At 44.1% G+C, this 22,590-nt stretch overlaps 1 long non-coding RNA gene across 2 annotated transcripts in view; it reads right to left on the bottom strand.

Moving 5' to 3' along the window:
* LOC309514631 overlaps positions 1 to 22,590 on the bottom strand; it is an 89,943-nt gene that overhangs the window by 5,637 nt on the left and 61,716 nt on the right. The window contains exons 3-4 of one of the 2 annotated variants that reach the window (XR_014212096.1): positions 18,930 to 19,055; positions 4,119 to 4,895 (exon numbers count right to left, since the gene is read on the bottom strand). This is a non-coding gene — a long non-coding RNA (uncharacterized lncRNA). Of the gene's footprint in view, positions 1 to 4,118; positions 4,896 to 18,929; positions 19,056 to 22,590 lie in introns of those variants that run through there. The other variant, XR_014212095.1, reaches the window with a different exon arrangement.

Genomic DNA, 22,590 nt, shown 5'->3' with positions numbered 1-22,590 from the left:
ATGCTGAATGAGGCAACAGTTCCACCACTGGTCTGAGACAGGTCTGCCACTGGTACAAATATCACCCCTGTATCGACAATGCAGAATATTCCAGGGGATGAGAAAATGACGTCTTCTTCTGCAACATATTATCTATTGCCAAAAGCATTGGTGCTTGTTGTTGACTGTCCACCAAGGGGATAAATTTAGCTTTCTGCTATGAATACTTCTTTGTTCTCTACTTCTTTTCAATTATTATCAATTCTTTTCTTTGTGCTTTCACAAATGGGGGAAAAGTCAGAGCCACAAACTGTTCAGAAGCTTAATCTGCTGCACAACCAGAATTAGATGTGATAATGAAGTTTCTGTTGCTGAAAGAGATATTGCTAACTGATGTATGTAGTGAGAAAGATGTCCACAAAACCAATACAAAGGCTATGTCAATTTTTAAACATCTTGTTCATTTTTCTTATTCAGCTGATGTCACAGCATTTGTGTGAAGATGTTCTTTTAATTAATTACGTTATATGTTGGAGAGCAGTTTCTTCAATGCTCTTACTGAAAACTGCCTGGAGATTAATAGCATCAGGAATATTCCACAGACCGATGTAAACCTATCATCCTCAGAAGGCTATGAGAACTGATGCTTTCAAAGCGGCCTGAGGGACAGCTTAGTAGTTGCAGCAATGTTTCCTATTTGTGATGGAGAAGATTTGGTGTAGCTTTTTAAAAACAAGCAAAATACTTTGAATGTTTCTTTTAGGCTTCAGATAAGCAGCAAAAACAGGAGAAGATTAGTGTCTGAGTCTCTTGAGATGTGACAAAGCCTTTCCTGCATCTTGCCAACAATGAAGTCGAGTGGCAGGCTGTTTTCTTGAAACTCTGCACAAACAGGAGTCATATAGTCATCAGACTAACATCAACAATCAGAAGAAAAGCAAAGATATTGGAATATCAAATCCAGGCATTATGTACAGGAAGCTTCTCCATTCAGTGGAATGGTACGGAATAAGCCATAAAACTAACTTAAGTTCTGTTGACTTTAAAAGGATTTCAGTTTAATGAACACGGGTTAAATCAGAGCCAGAAAGTTGAATGTATGAAAATCACATGCACACCATACACCTAAAGCACTCATATCACTTTAAGAGTCCTGGCTTCCCCCTGAAGCACCCATAACAACCTACAGTTTCCAGGAATCTTCTACCCACCCTTATTGTGCAACATCTGAATTGGAATGCTGTACATCTTCCCCACAATGATAACCATAAACTAACTATTTTCTATTTGCTTTCATTAGCTAGCTGGCAATTCATTTTGCAATATGTGCAGGCAGACCCTATTAATCAGAAGACTCAAAGTTCAGTGCCCGGAGACATGATATTCTGATCCTTCTTTATATTAAAAAGTTTGTGTTCTCACTAACTTTTTCTTCCTTCCTTAGTATTACAGTTTCATCAAGATGACAAGTAAATTGGTCAAAGAATCAAAAGGGGAGATTGGTGGCATTTGGTAACCTCATTAACCAGTGGAAGGCTGTTCCACAATAGCTCATGCTATCAGAAAACAGGTCTCCTACTTCTCAATAAATTGCATGAAATTACATGACAGCATGTTACACTTTCTTATGGTGTCAAATTATAGACATAGAACAGCAACACTTGAAAACAATATGATGCTATCTAACTAGTGCTGTGATGGAACGTGAGAAGGGGGAGGGGGGAATCATTGATATCCTTCCTTGAAATCTACCACCTTACCTGGATTGTTATAAAGAGACAGGGCTTCTTTCAGAATTCCCATTATCATTGTTAGAACACTGTTGACAGTTTTGCTGAACTTCAGGTGTATGACTAGGATTTTCTTGTTGCAGCAGACATTTTAAAGTAGTGTTTAATTTTGTGAAACATTTCTATTGTTTGAGTGTCCTATTTACTGTGAATTGTTTTTATGTTCACCTCTTACAAATGTGAGCAATTAAGTGGTATATAAATGTCTCCGATAAATAAATAATAAAGCCCACTTTATTCCCTGGAAATGGGGAGACTGTGGTGTCTTTATGATATATGGTTTATTTACACAGATATACAACCTGAGCCGACAATGGAGGGGTTCCCAGCATTACATTCCAAGTGCACCTCTTGCTTCCCTTTAGGGCCAGCAGCCTTGAATGCAAAACAGAAATCAGCCATGCTCTCTGCCTCCTTTTACAACCCATCCCAGTTTTGCTAACTCATAGCTGTTAACTGCAATCCTTTAAAAAAAGGAACATGGGCCTTTTGTCTTAATACCTAAAACCAGGGCCTAGGGAGGGGCTTCACCCATTTGGCTGTCTAGCATGGAATCTCCTCATGGTCTTGTCGTGTCCCTCGAGGGGGGGGGGCTTAAACACAATGCAGAGTTCCCCCCCAAAAAATAGACTAGAGACATTATACTTCATCCAGCAGAGCTTTACTGCTACTGAAGGCAAATGAGCATAATGGTCACAAATCCAATACATTCAGGATTGACACAGTATAAGAAATGCAGCTGCAGCACTTACAATAAAACTTACAATACTTATAATAAGACTAAATTTTAGCACAAAGCACACAGAACACCACACCAGAACAAAGAGACAGAAACAGAAAGTAAGTGAAAACCCAGGCTCCTTCTGGCCTCTTATTATAGTTAGCATGACCTTGACTGAAAGATAACAGAACCAGTTTAAACCAGCTGTACTCGGCTTCTCAGAAGGAATAACCCAAACAAGAACCTTCCAGAACACTCTTGAATTAATCAGAATAGGAAAGATCTCTACACATCAGAGCAATACTTTCTGTACTAAGAAATGCAAACTGACAGCCCTATATGCCTACCTTTCATTAGGTCAACAACTTTGCCATTATCAAGTGAATACCTCATGAGGAAGCTGGCTTGTGTTATTTCCAACCTTTGCTAGATCCAGGAATTTAGGGCTTTGCTTGAATTCCAGCTCTCTACTGAATCCAGAGTTTTAGGGGAGTCTACCTGCCCCCTCAGAAACTCATAACAGTATGTCAACATATGTATCAGTATGTCAACACACATCAGGATGTGATCCAACACTTATGCACTCCTGTGTTTGCAACTTTTGCCACTTATGGAGATCAGGAACATATCCAGAAATGTCCTAAGGCTCATTTCTCAGAGTATGATGAAGCATAGAGGCAGCACCAATAGAAACTATGTGTCATCTTGAAAATATTCACACCTCACTGAGGAGCTAAATGGGGACAGTAGGCTGCCCACTGTCAGCACTGTTGAATGCAGTTTGTAAGAGAACCCTGCATACTGTATTGCAACTTAAGGCTCATCCAGACTTCTTTTTGTACCATGTTTCTATACACAGGGCTGCACTTTAAAGTTCAGTGTCTGAGCACTTGTTTGTTTGTTTGTTTGTTTGTTTGTTTGTTTGTTTGTTTTGACCAGGTGATTTCTCCATGAAAGCCATCTCTTTACCACTGGAAACAATTCTGTGGAAAACCTAAATTGTTATTTGTTCTGATTCAGAGTTGGTTTTCCTAGAAAAAGTGGCGGAGGCACTTGGTCATGGACTGGGAAAGTGCTGATCTGTGCCTTAAAAGTGCCTTAAAATTGTGTATGGTATTCTGCTTCATTTTAATCCTGCAGTCAGGACACACATGCAGCATGTGGCCCATAGTTTGTGTGAACTGGGCATAAATCTGAGGTGCTTCCCAATGTGCATCAGAATGGACATCTGAGTGCCAATGCAATGTGTCAGTCATAGAACGTGTGTCCCACTGAAAGCACTGAACTGCTGCTGAGGGAAACTGCAGCCCAGTAACATCTGAAGGGACTGTGCTGGCTGTCCCTGGCCCAGCCCATTTATTAAGCTGTCATGGTCTGAGTGCTGTGAGGAGGCTCAGGCATGAAGACCTAGAGTAGAGCAGCAGTTTGTTCTGGGGAAAGATGTTCTAGGAAGATCTTGGAGAAGGCCAAGTAGATGGTCTGGAGACTTCTGCTTTTCATATGTGGTGCTAAATCCTACGAGGTATTTTTCCCCTTTGTGGTCCTAGCCTAATGCAGGCTTCTCAGGCAGGCGAAGATTAACACAGAGGAAGGGGAAACTAGAGGAGCTCTCAGTGGCATTGTGATGGCTGTAGAGACAAGGCGTGGCTTCTGATTGTCATTCTATCTGGATGGTTTTTGAGACACAATACCTTCACATGTGCTCTGCCCCTGAGCTTTAGCCTTTCCCTTGTTGGTGGTTGGACTTCCATATGCCCTCATCCCTGGTTTAACCCAGGACCATTCAGGAGCATGCCTAAATGAGGCTCAAAAGTGTCCTGTACCAGCTGATAGTGAGTGTCTGCAGTTGTCCACTCCCCAGCAGCTGTGAAATCCCTATATTATTTTACAGTACCATACCGACTTCTCAAGCTTTTTATCATCCTTTTTCTTTAAAAAAAATAAAAAATAAAACAGAACCCATTTACTTCCCACTTCAAACTCACCCTGCAGTGACTTAAAATGAACAAATGAACACACATCAGTTTGTGTGCAAATCTGATATGATCACGAAAAGCACACCAAATGGGACAAAGAAGGAACAATAAACTGAGAAGTAAACATAACAAAGATCGCTAGAGAGGTTTACTGAGGCAAACCCAAAATCAGAATACAGGTCCTAGTGTGGTCGCCGAAACAGAGTCGCCCCTAAATTTATTTAGATACATCTGTACATATAAATATCTTCAGCTCCTCATCGCGAGATGTGTTTAGGTAGTCAGCATCTGGGTCTGGAAGGCTCCCCTCCTCAGACACTGAATCGTCAGTCTCCTCTTGACACACAAGTGCAGCAAAGCAGTAGCTTCTCCTCATGGCACCAGTCTGAGCAGCTGTATCTCCTAAATCATCCACCCAGGTCTCCGCTTCTGTGTGGGTGGTAGAAAGAGAACAGAATGACAGAGCAGGCAGCTAGTGCCAAAGAATTTAGGAGTAGTAGCTTGGGTCATAGGAAATAGCTAGCGATGTCTATGTGAGGTGGCTGGGCTCTGCCTGCCAGTCAAATCCTCACTCAGCCATGAAACTTACTGGAGGATCTTGGGCCAGACGCTATTTCTATTGTGTAGATGAAGGCGGAGAAAGGGAATCTCTGCTATCTTATTTAAGCAACTTGGAGGAATGGCAGGATAATGATAGCCTAATGATGCAATCCTTGTGTATATTAAGGCATGCATTAGTTTGTACATATCTTTATATGTGTGAATGCAAGAGTGATGTCTGAACTTGGTAGAAGGGTGATCTTAATTGGTGGAAGCTGTCTTTTTATGACACACACACACAGCCAGTTCTTGATCCTCTTTGGGAACAAGTACCCGGAGTGTATTTTGATTACATGTCAGTGACTGTCTCCTCAACAAAAACAAAAGCCATGCTCACAAGCAATGTAAATATAGGAAGTGACTAATTCACAGAAGATCACCCTTTTTCCCTTGTGAAATGGAAATTTGCAGTTTTCTATTTCAAAGTAGAGGAGCTGTGATCTCGTGCAACTGTGCAGCTCCAATGATACAAATCAAACTCTCTATGTATGTGGGGATGAGGGGAGGTTGCTTCCAGACTGTCAGTATTTTGCAGGAAGCATTCGAACAGAAATTTAGGTTTGCACAATTAAGGTGGGTTAAATAACTCTGGTACAACAAATCAACTTTTTAAAGGACTGGAAAGTGATAGGAAAATGCACAAAGAAAATGCACACAAAGAGTGCCCAAGATTGGGGGGGGGCTGTCATGCATTGCACATGCAACAACATGTACGTGACATGTGTCACGCACATAACGTTGCTTCATCGGGAGGAGGCTGGCATGGTGAGGCTTCTTCTCATGCACTTAGGAGGAGACAGTCACTGAAATGTCCCACACTTGGTGCAGCGCTCAGCTTCCTCCACCCCCCTTAATACTGAAGGGGCTCAGCCCCCTGCCAGCAGATATTGAGGGGGACCAAAGACACCACCCTTAAGAGTCGGCACACCTGCTAAGAAGTGTGGGATAGATTGATAATGGGAAGGTGTGTAACCACGATGCATCTAAATCAGAATAAATGTGCATCAGGATGAAGCTCAACGAACAGGTTGCTTAGAGTAGCTGAGAGAGTCTGTGTGTTTGTTTTGACTGTTGCCAGGTGTATCACTGGAACTGATCCTTTTTGATCATCCCAATATGAGTGGTTAGTGCAAGTCTGTAGTTCTGTTATCACTTGTTGATAACAAATATGGGTACATTTTTCCACCAAACCAGTTAAAGATCATGTAATAGCTGCTTAGATACATAGCATGGGTCAGGACTGGTTATGTTTGGGGAGGTCTCCCCCCCCCCATAGGATGAAAGTGAGCATCAGAAAGTTAAAAAAGATTATGGGTTAACATTTGATTAACATAAAATACGTTTTCAGCACAAGCTCACTGAGGTATAGCACTTTTTTCCCACCAGAAATGCAATTCAGCGTGAGTTGTTTCCTAAAGGGAAAAAGTACATGTGAGAATTTAGATTATTTTGTCTAGCACAGCTGCTGCCTGTACTGCAAAACGAGAGCTGCAACTGATGACAAGGTAATATGGAACTTGACACCTCTCTTGGCGTTCACCCAAGAACGCAGAATGTTTTAGCTGGCCTGTGGCATGCGATACATTTCTTAATTGTTGATAACATATAATTAGGACAATGTAAGCTAAGTTTAATGAAGGCAGTAAGTTAAACCAAAGGGCTTTACTATACTTGGACAGACTCTGTTAGTCTTGGAGTGTGACTCTGCAGAATAACATTTTATAAACAGGACAAAATAGCATCTTCTCTTCACAAACTATCAACCTAGAATTATGGCTGACACCCTAAGCCACAGTAAACGCTGTGTGCTGAATAAACGTCAGCTGGTCTGAAGGGGACACGGTGCCTAAAATAAACTTTTCTCCTTAAAGATGCTAAAGTCAAAGCCTGCATGGAAATTTCTGGCATGCAAAGGAATTATTATCTCATACTGAATACTCTCTGCTGATCTTTACAGACTTAGACTGCAATCCTGTGCCCACCTTACCTGGGAGGAAAATGAACTGAACTCAGTGGAACTTACATCCGAGTAGACACGTGTAGAATTGCACTGCACTTTGGTCTTAAAGGTAACATAATGATGGGGGATGATCTAGTCATGCTGAGCACTTTTGAAATACTGATGCCTCCAACTGAAGTGAATTAAGACTGCATAAAAATATATTAAAATCTGTGAGAGCTGAAACAGCTTAATCTAATTAACTCCTGACCACATATTTGCATGGTGAGCTGCCATCAGGGCAGTTGCCAGGAGCAGGTCAGTAATAGCTCACATGGCATCAGTGAAGTTAATTCTTTATTCAAAGAAACAAACAGCTCAGGAGACCAGGCCTAGTGAGCACAGCAACTCTTCCTGGTAGAGCTTGCCCCAATTAGACAGTTGTGAGGATTGAAGGTCCCTGCCTTCCCACAGTTGTTTAAGTCTCCTCCCCACCCATGTCCTTCCCAAGCAATCTGAAACTCCTTCAATGAGTTTATATCTGCTCCACCCTCTTCATAACTCTTCTGGTCCTGCAAGACCATGGGGGAGGGGAGCTGGTCACAGCAGAATTGAGAGAGTTCCTGGACTCTTCTGCAGTCTACCACATCTCTGTCTCCTGCCCCAGCTCCTCTCCTACCTTTGAGTCTGGACTGCCTTCTGCCACAGCATCTTCCTACTCACTAAGCCTTGTTACCTCTTCAGCTTCCGACACCTCCTCCTCCCAGTCTTCTCTATCTTTTTCCTCTGACCACTCAGTGTTGTCCCATCACCATTCCCTGGGCTCTGAGCCTTCTTCCCTTAGGGTTCCCCAGCTGGTTCCTCCTACCACCCCTCTGCATCCATCCAGTCCATGACATGTGCTGTAAAAACATGAGTCACTTGCACAATTTCGTGTGACTTACTTGTGAGTAAGCATTCACAGAATTAGATCGTAAGTAATAATTACATCCTACTCTATTTCTATAAGAACACTATAGGCTAAACCTTGGTCTCCCACACCAACCCAATTCTTCCAATGCTTGCAAAAGATACCAAGGCTCACAATTTGATGAGCCTTCTATGAAAAGAAATTCTTCAAATTATGAGAATGAAGGGTGATTTGTAAATTATAACATGAAAGACACGTGGAAGCCCTCTTTGGGCATCCAGAAAATAGATTAACTTAACACATGCAGGGTATGAGGAAGAGCTTTCTAGCTCCACCCCCTCACCATTTCTGTCACTCTCCATGAGCCAGAAGTGGACCTTCTGAAGATGCAAACCTACTGAACTCATGTATGCTTCCTACATGTTTTAGAACTCTGATGTTCCAAACGTAGGAAGCCCACACAAAAACAAACTCCCTGCTTCAGAAAGTCACCTTCCAACTCAGGCAGGGTTGACAAAAACTGTGGGGGATAAATCTAGTGTGCTGTGCTTATCTTCACAGTGCCCCCCATGTTAAGTTACAAGTACCTGAAGGGGACAAGCTGTTTGATATGGCGGGTACCTCCTGGCAGAAATTCATTAGGAGATCGCCATACATGAGGGTTTTGCCAAGCTTGAAAAAGACTAAATATATTTGGGTGGGCACAGTGGCATGAAAATACTCTCCCAGCCTGTATGGTAAGCTGCTGCAGCAGCCATCAACACAGAGGAAGAGCTGCCAAATAGAGCAATTTAAAATAGTGACTATGTAGTGACTTATCCAGCATGTGAGCTAGTCCTAGGAGTGGGAGAAAAATTTGATTCAGTTCTCGTTTGAAGGTGGACTGGACTAATTCACAAAACAATATGCAAACCAAAACAAAAATAGCACTTTTCTGATCTTTGCAGTGCAGTTCTCTGGCCAAATAGTGTGTACAAAAATGTATATACTAGTAAAAATAACATACCAAATAGCATTATATTAGGGCAATCTGCTCTGCACAAATTTGTATAATAGGTAAAATTGCATAAAAAGCTGTGTCTACTAGGATAAATCCACATTTTTAAAAAAGCACAAGCTGATGTGGAAATGTGGAGAAATGAACCAAAAACTAGGGGGAAAGTGAGAAACTGGGAGACAGTGAAATTAACAGATTTGCCCATCCTGGGTTGGTCTTCCCGTATTTCATTGAGTCATCCAGTTTGGGCTACTGCCCCTCAGGTGATAAGAAGAAGAAGAAGAAGAAGAAGAAGAAGAAGAAGAAGAAGAAGAAGAAGCAGCAGAGGAGGAGGAGTTTGGATTTGATATCCCGCCTTTCACTCCCTTTAAGGAGTCTCAAAGCGGCTAACATTCTCCTTTCCCTTCCTCCCCCACAACAAACACTCTGTGAGGTGAGTGGGGCTGAGAGACTTCAAAGAAGTGTGACTGGCCCAAGGTCACCCAGCAGCTGCATGTGGAGGAGCGGAGACGCGAACCTGATTCCTCAGATTACGAGACTACCACTCTTAACCACTACACCACACTGGCTCTCATAAGCAACAAGGCTAGAGAACCCTACTTCCAAATGAAGATTATATACACATTTGTTACTGTGATCTCCTCACACTCAGCTACTCTTGATTATTGTAAGCAGCAAATTCATTTCAATGCATTCTTATATATGTCTACTCAGAAGAGGCAAGCCTTGTTGGATTCAGGTGGCTTACTCCCAGGAAAGTGGGTACAGGATTGCATCCTTGATGAACTGCTCATCTTGATGGATTCCCGTTATGGTTATTCAAACAATCCTTTGTTAAATAAAAATTTTAAAAAACCAGGAATAAAACGTGGCCAGGTATTCCAAGACAAGAGGGAAAATGCAATTATTTCAGTATATTAAAAGAAATCTGCACAGGGAATAAAGATGGTTCTGTTTATTCATTGCATGCTTTTGAAGGCTTTTTGCTCTTTAAATTTGTTCTAATGTTATCAGAATTGATTTTTCATCTTTGTAATCCCAGAGAGAATGCCTTTGGTGAAGCTCTCAGTGGTTACCTATAATGAAGAATCGGTTTGCAGAACAGTTGCTATGCTTGCTCTTAAATCCAGAGCTTATCTAGAAAAAAATCCAAAGGGCTAAATATAGAGGTATGGCATATATGAAATATTTATTTTGGCACAGGTGTCTAGAATACCAGGAAAGGGTGTTTGTTCGCATATTTTATAGACTTTAAAATAAACCTTGAGTCTTGCTGTAAGCTTGCTTTAAAAATTCACAGGAGATAATAATGCAAGAGACAATATCATTGTGTTGTCACTGATCTCATTATAAGGGGGGGGGGAGATTAGCAGCAAAGCACATGTTATGCATGCAGTTTCAATCTTTGGCATCTCCAGATAAAACCAAGAGGTGATGATGGGAAAGATCTCTGCTTGAGACTTGGACAGCTGGTGCCAGTCATCAGTGGTGGCTGGTGCCAGTCATCAGTAGTGACTGGCCCATTTGGGCACATAGGACACTGTTGGACCCGCTAACCTCAGCCTGCCCTCAGCCAACCCCCAGCTGCCTGCCTTTCTACTGAACAACCAGTCCAGCGGTTGGTACTGCCCATCAGCTTCCTTCTCCTTGATTTCAATGTTGCCCTTTGTGGAACTCAGCAGGGAGGAGGATGGGGACTAAACTAGAACGATCTGGGGTTACTTGTTATTGGCTCTGGCTCTGCCTGTCATTGGCTCTGGTTCCACCTACTGATGAGACTCCTTGCCTTCTGCCCTACCAGTCACAATGAGACCAGCCATCGCTGGTAGATAATACTGAGCTGGATAGGCAAATAGTCTCATCTAGATTAAGGCAACTTTCTATGCTCTTGAGAATGAAGTCTTAGTTGACACTAGAAAACATTGTGTTGCGTGAGAGCTAGAGTTGCATCTTTACTTTTTACCTTTATTTAAGGATAGCATTTTAATAGAGCTGGCTCTCTTGGGCAAAAAGCCCAATACCATTTTGGGGTGGTAAGTGTCCTAAACTGTGAACTGCATCGCACAGAACAAGGGGGCAGAGAAAGAAACAACATATTTAAGTTCCTAGTAGTTTTAAGAGGCAGCCAACATTTCTGAATATTTGCTAGAAAGTCAACCCTTCAGCCGCACCTATTTCCCTGATCTACTAACTGTCCAGAAATAAGTATTAATTTATGCATACATCATTCTGTTTCATGTACGCAAAACATATATTTAAAACATGAAAGGGAAGAGGAGACTGAAAATGTGGCAGCAGAAAACGACGACAAGTGGCATACAATTATCACTCGTTTTTTAAACCCTTCTCTCACAATATCTGTATATTGAGAACTGGTACATAATCCCGTTCCAGGGGAAAAAAACACCCCTATAGATCTCTTTGCTTGAGAATGCAGCTTCAACTTCCTCAAGCAATTACTGTTCACATGAAGGGCTTCACTGATTTCAGTTACCCTTACAGGGACAGGGTTGAATTACTGGCCCCTGCACAGATGTCTGTGTTTACAAGGCAAATTTTGGATGACACCTTTTTTTTCTTTCCACCTGCACTTGCCTGTTTGCCATTTGAAACTCTGTTCACAGCCCTGGCAATCAAATTCCATTGTACAGATGTTTCCTGAAAACTCAACTGCATACTGGCCAGCAGGCAGCCACAAAAATTGTCTGCAAGTGGTAGGAGGAAATGGGAACTGTAGTGGCGGCTGATGACTAAACAGAAACCATTGATGGGAAAAAACACAATTTAGCACAAAATACTATGCATTGCACCATGTCTGACAGTGCTTTTACATTAACTGGGGTGGGGGGTGGGGAGAAGTAATGGGTTAACATCATAATAGCAACATTTTGATGCCTTCATAAAGCTGGCTACCTCACTGCTTACTTCTGGCTAGGGGTGGGAGAATCTGCCATTTCTCAATTTTTTCAATCTTAAAGTCAGTTCTCTACATGTCTGCAGCAATTTGCAATTTTATAAAAAATATTCATGAAAATTCACCAGGATGTTAGTGCAAATCATTCCTAACAAACACATTTTTGTATGCAGTTTTAACTAATGCACACAGTTTCAGAGACAATTTACACGTTGTATTTTAGGGTATTTTCACAAATATATTCATGTTGACGTATAACTCCCCCAATCCAATGACCCAATACCATTCACTGACAAATATTTTTGTTTATCTTCATTGTTTGTTATCTACCTGAAATAAGATAGCACTTAACACTTACCAGAGCGAAGAGCCCATTAATGCTGAATCACAAATTTTATTTAGTTTAGGGAATGGCTTTGTAGTCCTACTTCCTCCCTGAAAGTAGCAGCTGGGGAGGTTAAGAATCTAAGTCTTATAAAATGCTTTAGCCCTAGAGAGGAATTCAGATAGAACAGGGGAGGGGTAAGACTAGAAACAAGCATGTGCTTGCTATCTAGAAATGTAGTGGTTTGTTTTTAGTTTGGCTGCTATTGTAATTATCAAGATAGGGGTTTGTGGGGAGGGGGTTAATTATGCATATAACTTTCACTGAGGTGTTAGCATCAAGCTGGATGTCTAACATTTCTGGCTGATTTCTGGGTGCAGCATAATTGCATGTCAGCTCTTCATACAACCTTGTATTTCATGTTCTGTAATGGGTTAGCAGCCCAGAAAAGGCCTTTGGGACACGGATGGCGCTGTGGGTTAAACCACAGAGCCTCAAACTTGCCGATCAGAAGATTGGCGGTTCGAATCCCTGCGACGGGGTGAGCTCCCGGTGCTCGGTCCCTGCTCCTGCCAACCTAGCAGTTCGAAAGCACGTCAAAGTGCAAGTAAATAAATAGGTACTGCTCCAGAGGGAAGGTAAACAGTGTTTCCGTGCACTGCTCTGATTCACCAGAAGCAGCTTAGTCATGCTGGCCACATGACTGGAAGCTGTACGCCGGCTCCCTCAGCCAATAAAGCAAGATGAGCGCTGCAACCCCAGAGTTGGCCACGACTGGACCTAATTGTCAGGGGTCCCTTTACCTTTACCTATGTTTCCTTAAGAGTCTCTGGTGAGGGGCTTCAAAGGGTTTTGATGAAGTCTGTGTATATGAGGACTCCCAGTTCATCCTTCAGTTATATGTTTGTTGACACTCAACAAATTCTAAAAAGCTGATAGAAGAGGATGAAGCCATCCTCAGCTTCTTCCTCATCTAGGCTTGTTGTGCTTGCTGCCTGAGGCAAAGCTCAAGATGACTCCCTATCCCTCCTAACCCATGTGCAAAAAGCCCATCAGACTTAACAGGATGGCATCCTCCCACCAGGCCTGAGGGCAGCAAAATAGTTTAGGGGGACAGGGTAGGTCACGTGGGGCTCGCAGACCTGTCTTCCAACAACTTGCCACTGTTCTGCACTCCCAGCATCTGCCGCCTGAGGCACCTGCCTCACTCTGTCTAATGGTAGGGCCAGCCCTGCTCCTGAGCAGATTGGGAAAAGGTCTTTTCAGATTCTGCTTTCAGACTTCCCATAAGCATCTGGCTGACCATTGTGAAAACAGGATGCAGAACTAGATAGGCCATTGGCCTGATCCCACAGGCTCTTCTTATGCTCTTAACACACACACACACACACACACACACACACACACACACACACACACCTACCTGATTCTGGTTATTACTTAGGTCACCTACCCCTTAGTTTGTTCTAGAGCACCATTATATTATTGCACCTAGAAAATTTTGTCTCTTTGCCGTGATCCACAAGTACATTTACCCAAGATGTGTAAAAGCAACTGAAGGGCAGAACTGTCTGTTTTTCTCCTTGGAACATTAACATGTTTAAGAATCTAGCTTTCAAACACACAATTGTCCTGACAGTGAATTTTACTGAAGTCTCGAATGCAAATAAATAGTTTGAAACAAAGGTTGTATAAATATCCGCCTGTGCCAGCAGTTCAGTTTGAAAGAGAACGCTGTAAACATGAAGTAAATTAAAAAGGGATCTGCTTTTGTGGAGCACTTGGAGGAGTTATTACAGAGAAAACGTCTGCTGTGTGGTGCAACAGCACGTACCCATGTGGCTAACCCACAACTGGTCAAAGAAACAAGTCCTGCCCGTACCTAGGACTTCTGCCACAGCCAGACCACAATTCCTGAGAGGGATAAGCTTAATTGGCTGAAAATAAACCCCAGGCCCTGTTGCAGCTCATTAACTGGTCACAGACATGTTGCAAGGGAGGGAAAGTGGAATCTGTTGGACGAAGCTACTTCTCTGTGCACTGCAAATGAAACAGACTATTGGTTTTGTTGATAAAGGAACATTGTTTGGCTTGTGCCAACTAAGTAATGGGAGTCAGTGGCATTTTTGGCCAAATATAGCCCTCCCAGATTACTCCAAAAAACCCAAGCTTTTAACTCAGGAGCTGAAACCATTGAAAAGAAGGAGGGGAGTTTACATTCCGGCAGTCTCCTGTAGCAAAGCCAAATGAATGTTTGGCTTAAGTTGCATCTCTGTCACGAGCCTCTCTCAAGCCAGAAAATGTCGTTTCTATAATCAAAGAATTGAATGCAGTTTACTACTACTGTGAGGGGCATCATAAGGTCACTGCAGTGGGCATGGGAGCAGCAAGCCAGTAAATGCATAGCTGTTGCTGAATACAGACACAGCATCCTTCAGAGACATGCTGAATAATTATTATCTGGGTACCCTCTTCTTTCTTCTTTTATTGAAAATGAATATAGCCACCCTTCCATATATATATATATATATATATATATATATATATATATATATATATTATAGCACCCCCACCCCCAATCAATAAAAATCCCTGGGACAGCTGAAGAGCAATTCAAATTACAATGTATGATACAGTGGTACCTCAGGTTACATACGCTTCAAGTTACATACGCTTCAGGTTTCAGACTCCGCTAACCCAGAAATAGTGCTTCAGGTTAAGAACTTTGCTTCACGATGAGAACAGAAATTGTGCTCCGGCGGCATAGCAGCAGCAGGAGGCCCCATTAGCTAAAGTGGTGCTTCAGGTTAAGAACAGTTTCAGGTTAAGTACGGATGTCCGGAACGAATTAAGTACTTAACCCGAGGTACCACTGTAATTAACATATACCCCCCAAAATAAAAAAGAGCAAAAGAAGCACAAGCACTTTCCCACACAAGAGGCTACTTTGCTTAAAACCCTTTTCCTTGGAGCTCTTTCCCTAAACACTTTGCAGCCTGGATTTAAAGCTCTCAGTGAATAATAAGATCTTAGACAGCCCCCCAAAGAGAAGGGGCAGGCAAGCCTCTCTGCAGATGAGAGCGACTTGTCTCTCAAAGTGTCTTGCAAACACACCCCAGTGTGATTTTGGGGTTTCTACCAAATCACCTTTTGGACAAAATTGCTTGGGGAAAAAGCTTTCTTGGACAACAATGAGAAGATACAATGGCGGAGTAGAAAAATGTTTCATTGTCTCCATCACCATCACAGTGTAGGTCTGGTAAAGCAGGACTGGGGACTCTGTGGCCCACCTGTGGCTGCAACTCCCATCACCCTTGACCACTGGCTATGTTGCCTAGGATTGGTGAGAGTTGGCATCTAACAGCATCTAACTTCCCAGCATGCCTCAGACCCTAGCTCAGAAGAAGGGACAGGAAAGATGCAACCGCTTTAAAACAGACAGTCAAAAAAAAATGTTAAAATTTTCTGAGGTCTCCTTGAGGATAGAAAGCACTTGTTATAGCTCTTGTAGCTGAAAACCAGGAGTGTGGGCAGTGACATGAAGAATGACAGCTCTCTGTCTCTCCCTCTCTCCTTTTAACAGCTCTTGGCTGACTACAATGTGGACTTCATCTATGTGCATGCACTGGGACTAGGTCTAGATTTTTGTGACAAGAGATCCCCTCCAGACAGGGTGCTCCTTCCACAGCAAGAGAGCCCTCCGCATCACACCCATCCATTGGTTTTCTGAGCAGCAAGAATGGTGATTTGGGAATCACAATTAGGCTCAGTATCTAACTCAATGGGCCCTTTAAACAACCAGCAACCCGCTTACGGGTTGCTGATTTTGTTGGGTATTGGTTTCAGCCGTGATGCCAGCATTACAGATCTGTTGACTATGGGTCAAGAGAGAAATTTACACATGATCTTATCATAACAAATAAAGCCTTGTGCTGCAAATGTGCAGAGAGGAGAAGCAGGGCAGTGCCAATACTCCTTGCTCCTGACCTCCATGCATTCATTCAAAGTTCTAAGCAAAGCCTGTGCATATACAAGCTTTGAGCATCTACACCCAGTTGGCGGGATCCAGGGACTCTGCCTTTTGCAAGTTTTCCTAAATCAGAACAAATGGCAATTCACAGAAAACCCAATTGCTGTTTGTTCCGATTCAGCACTAAACCACAGGTTTTCCCAGGAGGAAGTGACAGAGCAAATGGATGCCTGGTTGAGCCTCCTGCCTCTCATTGGCTGTGGTTCCACATGTTGGTCTCCCTTGCCCTATCAGTCCCAATGAGCATCAGCCACCTCTGATGACAGTGCTACTGTTGTTATTGTTGTTAAGAATATAAATGATCATGATGATCATCATGCATTTTGCTGAGTTCAGTCTTTGACTAATCTGATCATAATGATTTTACCTAATATTTTAAGGGTTCCCGTTTCAAATACCAAAAGCACCCAAGATGCCTTATGAATAAGATAGCAATGTTTTTTTAAAAGAATAATAAAGGAATCATATGCTTGTACTCTGAAACAATTATTGAAAATGTATTAGAAGAAAGAGGGAAGCTTCTCCTGCTAATATGCTAATAGCAATGTATGCTGCACTGGGCTTCTTTCTGTGTTTTTATTGGGGGGGGGAGCCCTCCGAGGGCAGAAATTTCACTTCTATACTATTTCTAAAATGTCTAGCCAAACTCTAAATTAGAGGTACCAACATATTATGGGTGAAAGCTCTCCCTGACTTCAAGTAAGCACCAAAATTACCTTCTCCCTGCCTCCAAGCTTCACTGTGTTAAAACTTTTGCCTGGCAAAAGCTGATCTCAAGGGTGGGAGAAATGGGTGGAAAACAGATACTAAAAGCCTGAACACATGAAGGAAAAACACCCAAGTGGATATAGCAACAGCGTGCTCTACTTCTTCCACTTGGACGGGTTTATGGTCACACTTTTGCTTGAGCTACTATGACTGATCCTGCTGCCAACGCCAGCACTTGATGTTTTGTTCCAAATATCAGTCCATGAGGAAATGGGGTGGAAATTTCCAAAATGCAGGCAGTCTGTTTGGATAAAGACTGCCTTTTATATCACTCCGGGGCCTAGCCTGCCATGATCACTGGTTCTGTGTGGGTTTGCTTGTGCGACTCCACGTGGATGGAGTCCACAAATGAATGAGGCTCTCCCTCCCCCGGCAGTCATTGACTCCTGGGGTGTTGCAAAGGAGAGGGAGGGCAATTAAGCATGAATTAAGTCAACAACCCCTTACAGTTAACACACAGCTCTTACTGGGAGTGTGCTTGGCTCAGGGCCTAGAATGGTGTTATTGTCTTCTTCCATAGGGTGCAGAGGAAAGGATTTTTTATTTTTTTAAAAAAAAAGTTTGCAAAAAGATGCTATTCTTAGCAGGGGTGCTTTGCTCACATACAATACTCTCTGCTCAGTGGTAGCACACAAAACAGAATGTGAATTTATGGCCTAACATTTACTCTGCTAAAGCAAATGCAAACGCTCCCACTGCCAAACGCAGGGGTGGCAATAAACGTTTAATGATCCAAAGAGGCAATATGTTATAGTGGTTAGAGCACTGGCCAATGACTGGGGAGAGCAGGGTTCAAATCTCCATTGAGCCATGAAGCCCTTTGGGTAATTTTATGTCACACACCCTGTCAGGTGTGGTCCTCACAAGAGGAGGAGGAATTTTGTACAATAGTGTGGACTCCCTGGACAAAAGGTGAGACATGAATGTAAACAGTTAGGTACCGTATTTTTTGCCCTATAGGACGCACTTTTTCCCCTCCAAAAATGAAGGGGAAATCTGGGTGCGTCCTATGGGGCGAATGCAGGCTTTCTCTGAAGCTTGGAGAGTGAGAGGGGTCGGTGCGCAGGAAGACATCCACAGGCTAGGCAGCCCTGCTGAAAGCACAGCACCCGGCGCTTCAGGAATACATCCGCAGCCTAGGCAGCCCTGCGGGAGGTCCCGCAGGGCTGTCTAGGCTGCGGATAGCAGCCTGCTGCCCAGCGCGCGAGGCACCCTGAAGCAGAGCACCCCTCGCGCCGGGCAGACATCCGCAGTGTGGGGAGCCCCGCGGGAGTTCCCGCAAGACTCCCTACGCTGCGGATAGCAGCCTGCCGCCGGGCGCGAGAGGCGCCCTAAAGCAGAGCGCACCATGCACCGGGCAGACATCAGCCAGCCCCACAAGCTCGGGAGACAGCGGGGAGGCGCAGCGCCACCATCCCACTGTTCCTCGACCTGGTTTGGTTTCCCCGACCTGGTTTTGGGGGGAAATAAAGGGGAAAAAATTTCCTTTATTTCCCCCCAAAAAACCTAGGTGTGTCCTATGGGACGGAGCGTCCTATGGAACAAAAAATACGGTAATTGCAAATCTCATTTATCTTGTTTACTTTGGTCCTCGGACACAGGGCTTATCCACACTTAGATTTCACCCTGTTCTTTCCAGGCACAGGTTCTCACTTCAAAGCTCCATGTCCGAGGGATCAATTTTTTTCCTTGGAGTTTTCACTGTAAAAACCTGCTCTTTAAAGCTGAAGCGCAACAAATGGCAATTATGGTTTTCCATGGACATGCCATTTGCTTCAGAAAGTGTGGAGGAAGGGAAGTGTGGATAAGTCCACAGTCTCTCTTACAAATGTAAATGCTAAGTAAACATGAACATATTATTGCACTGAATAATAATAAAAAACTTTATTCGAGAACAAGAGGAAGAAAATTCTGCATGTGCTGCTCATAAACATTTGCACTATTATATTAGTCTGCAACACTTAAGCTGCAATCTGTTACCTGTAGAATTCAGTGTACAGATGGATGGATCAATCAATCAATCAATCAATCTATATTCAACCCATGTCAGTTGTTGTTTTTCATGAGCTAATTCACAAATCTTTTCTGTTGCATTTCCATGTCACTCTGCAGATTAAAAAGAAAAGGGGAAAAAATTTGCATTATTTCTCACAAAATATGCATTTTTATATGCATTTTGTCTAAAAATATACATTTGTGAGCCTGTATATTTTAACCTAAGATATGCATTGTATATGCATCTTTTTGAGGCAAAAGCTGTGTTGGAAAATTCGGAGAAGTGCATAAACGGAAAGATAACAGTGTTCCAATTAGCATGTTAGTCTGGGAAGCACAAATCAGGCCAATTCACTTAAAAACGCAAACTTCTTGAAATCCTTGAGCACCCCTAATTCAGTGGGCCTTTTCCAAAGCTATCTATAGGAATACACCATACAATACTGTTCCAGCATACGATTCCATGCTTTGTAGTCCTTTACAGTGTGTGTATAGGCACAGCTGTCCTACAGCCATTTCTACTCATTCATGAGCTGTCACGGCACATTTTAGCGCCAGGCTATTAGTAACCAAAAAGAAGGAGGATATCCACAACCATTTTTTTGTAAATGCTGGTAACAAGAGCATCAATATTCTCTGGCAGCAAAGATTAATACTGTGTGTGTGTGTGTGTGTGTGTGTGTGTGCGTGCGTGCGTGTGCTTTAAATACTGTGAAATGAAGCAGCTGAAATTTGTTGCTATTGCCAGTATTTTCTAAATAAGGTTTTCGGAGCTTGCTTCACCTGTTCCCATATTAGGAGATTTTTCCTTAGCTTCTTGAAAGATTTTCTACTTTTTTTTGTCAAGGAATTCACAGTTAACATAAACTGCAATAAAATGTAGAGTAACACGAACCACTTGGCAGTACTTCTCTTGCTTACTGCTCTGCCATTAGAGTGGAATAAGGCTACCAAAGAGAAACTGCTTTGAAAGGGGTTGATGGAGAAATTGGATTCTCTCCATGAGTTTAGAGCTCTCATCATTTTCCTAACAGCCAAAGAAAGTATTTTCCAAGAAGAAGAATGGCTAAATATAAGTTGAATGCTTAAGTGAACTTCTTTGAACACACATGAACGCGCACGGCACACACGCACACACACACCACAACTGTGTGAAAATACAAAAATGTCATTATTGTTTCTTAAATAATGATGATGATAGGAACATAGGAAACTGCCTTATCCATTGGTCCATCTAGTTAATATTGCCTACACCAGTGATCCTCAAATATATTTTTTCCATGGACCACTTGAAAATTGCTGAGTCTTGGCAGACCACTTAATGATTTTTCTGCCTGTTGTAGAAATCACAATGCACTGTGCTAGATTTTAAATTGCATTCTATTGCTTTTCTTATTTCTTTCTTATTTTTCTTATTTCTTATATTGTATTTTTATTGTATTACAATTTCAGTTCCATAGAATTCAGTTTGTAGGAATTCAGACATGCAGTGCACAACCTGAATGCAGCTTGCGGACCACTGCTTCATAGGCTCCAACTGACCCCAAATCCTAGGAGAGTCCTGGAAAATCACTAGTCATCGCAGCAGAGATGTTGCCTTGGGTCAAAGATTGTGGGGTCCAGTGGCATTGCATGCACAATATCTCACAGACCGCTTCTCCCCATATGAGCCAACCCAGACCCTGTGATCATCATCTAAGGCAGTGTTTCCCAACCACTGTTCCGTGGCACACTAGTGTGCCGCAAGATGTTGCCTGGTGTGCCGCGGGAAAAATTAAAAAATGTGAAAGATTTTTTTTTTTAAAAAAAAAGTCAAATTTTCGATTGGGGCGCCGTCACTAGATGACCCCTGGGGTTCCCTCCCTCCCTCCCGCTCTGCGCCTCCCTCCTCCTCCTCCTCCTCCGGGGAGGCCCTTCCTGGCTCTCGGCCAAGGCTTGGCGGCTGCCACTCACTCACTCGCTCGCCCACCCGTCCCTCCATCCCTGCACCCGGCCTCTCCCCCTCCGTCCCCGGCGCGGGGCTGCCGGGATCCATAGTCCCCTCGCCCTTGGGCTCCGCGCCCGCGCAAGGTGCGCAAACTACGTTTCCCAGCATGGCCTGGCGGGCCGGGCGTTTTGTTTGAAGCGCTCTTCTCTCGGCCATGGAATGAGCGCGGCGGCGGCGGGCGGGCGGGCAGGGGCTCTTCCGCGCAGACCCCGCGCAGCCTGCCTGCGCCCCCGCGGAGATCGGGCGGCAGGATGGAGCCCGGGGATCCCCGCGGAGGCGGAGCGGCGGAGGCGGAGGCTGCCCCCCAGGTAGGGCTGCGTCGGGGGTGTTGTGTTTATTTTTGCAATGCTGCATCCGCGCCGGAGGGGATGCATCGGACCGCGGGGAGACCCCTTGGCGGGCGTGCAAGGCAATGCATGCGTGCAGGCGTTGCATGGAGTGCAGTGCAATGCAATGGCAACGTGGCGCCCTGCATGCATGCATGCAACTTCCACCGGCGCTCCGGACTTGGCAGGTGAGGGGGGTCCCCAGTGGGCGGGAGAGAGAGCCGGGAGGGCGAAGGGGAGCCGGGGGGAGCAGCGCTGCTCCCCGAGCTGAGCCCGGGGGGAAACTTCGGCGTCGTTGCGCCGGGTGTTGGAAGCGGAGGCTGGCGGGGGCCCCTCACCTGCAAAACCTGGTCGCCTCTCATATATTTCGTGCATTGCATTCATCGCCCGCTTTCTCCTCCAAGGAGCTCCCGGGGGCGCGTGTGGTTCTCCCCGTGTTATCCTCGCAACAACAGCCCTGCGAGGTGGGTCAGGCGAGTGGCCCAAGGGAGCACCCAGGGATTGTCCTGGCCAGGTGGGGTGATTTGAACCCTGCTCTCTGCCCGGTCTTCGTCCTCATTTAGCCCCCACATGTGCATGACTGTGCATGACTGAGGTTTTCCCCCCTCGTCTTGGCTATGGTGTGAGTCTGTGCTGTTAATTTTTTTTTTATAAGATTTTTATTGGTTTTACAAAAGTTTTTATAACAAACAAACATAAAAAAAACAGACAAACAAACAAATATAATTTCATAATGTCCTTTCATAGACTTCTTTCCTCGGTATCAGGGGATGATTAGCTGCTTGTGCTTAAAATTGTGCCCCCTCAGAGTTTGTGCGGCTCCACAAACCTCTGTGTGTGACAGAGCTCCTCAGACATGTCTGCTCTAGTCACTAGTAGAGTCTGACAGTGGCTGCCTGCGGAAACGTTTCCAGCAAAGAAGCTCCTTAACGGAAACGCGTCTCCTGGACTCACGACGTGGCAGCTTCCGGCGAAGAATGGGTCTCCCTACAGTTGCTTCTGACACCTCCCCGCTATTTTCGCTGGACGTGTCTCTCACCCCTTTCTCTCCCCTGCTGTTTCCTGCCTGGGCTGCTGCGTCTCTCTCAGCATTACTGAGATCCTCCTCCAGAGACCCCTCGCTCCCCCTGCTGGTCCCTGCTTTGGCTGCTGACTTTCTCCCAGTCTCTGGGAGCCCTACCAACTCCCTTTCCTCTGATGTCAGTTCCCTGACATCCACCTCCCCTCCAGGGCCCCCTTCCCCCCCGCCCCTACTCTCTCCTCTGGGCGGTGAGGAGCTGAAACCCCGAAAAGAATCCTCTTCATCTTCAGACGTCTCGAACATTTCCCTCCA

The sequence above is a fragment of the Podarcis vaucheri genome, assembly GCF_965113315.1.
Source record: "Podarcis vaucheri genome assembly, chromosome: 11".
Lineage (NCBI taxonomy): Eukaryota > Metazoa > Chordata > Lepidosauria > Squamata > Lacertidae > Podarcis > Podarcis vaucheri.
The sequence above is the reverse complement of the archived record's forward strand: the minus strand, read 5'-3'. Positions and strand labels throughout refer to the sequence as shown.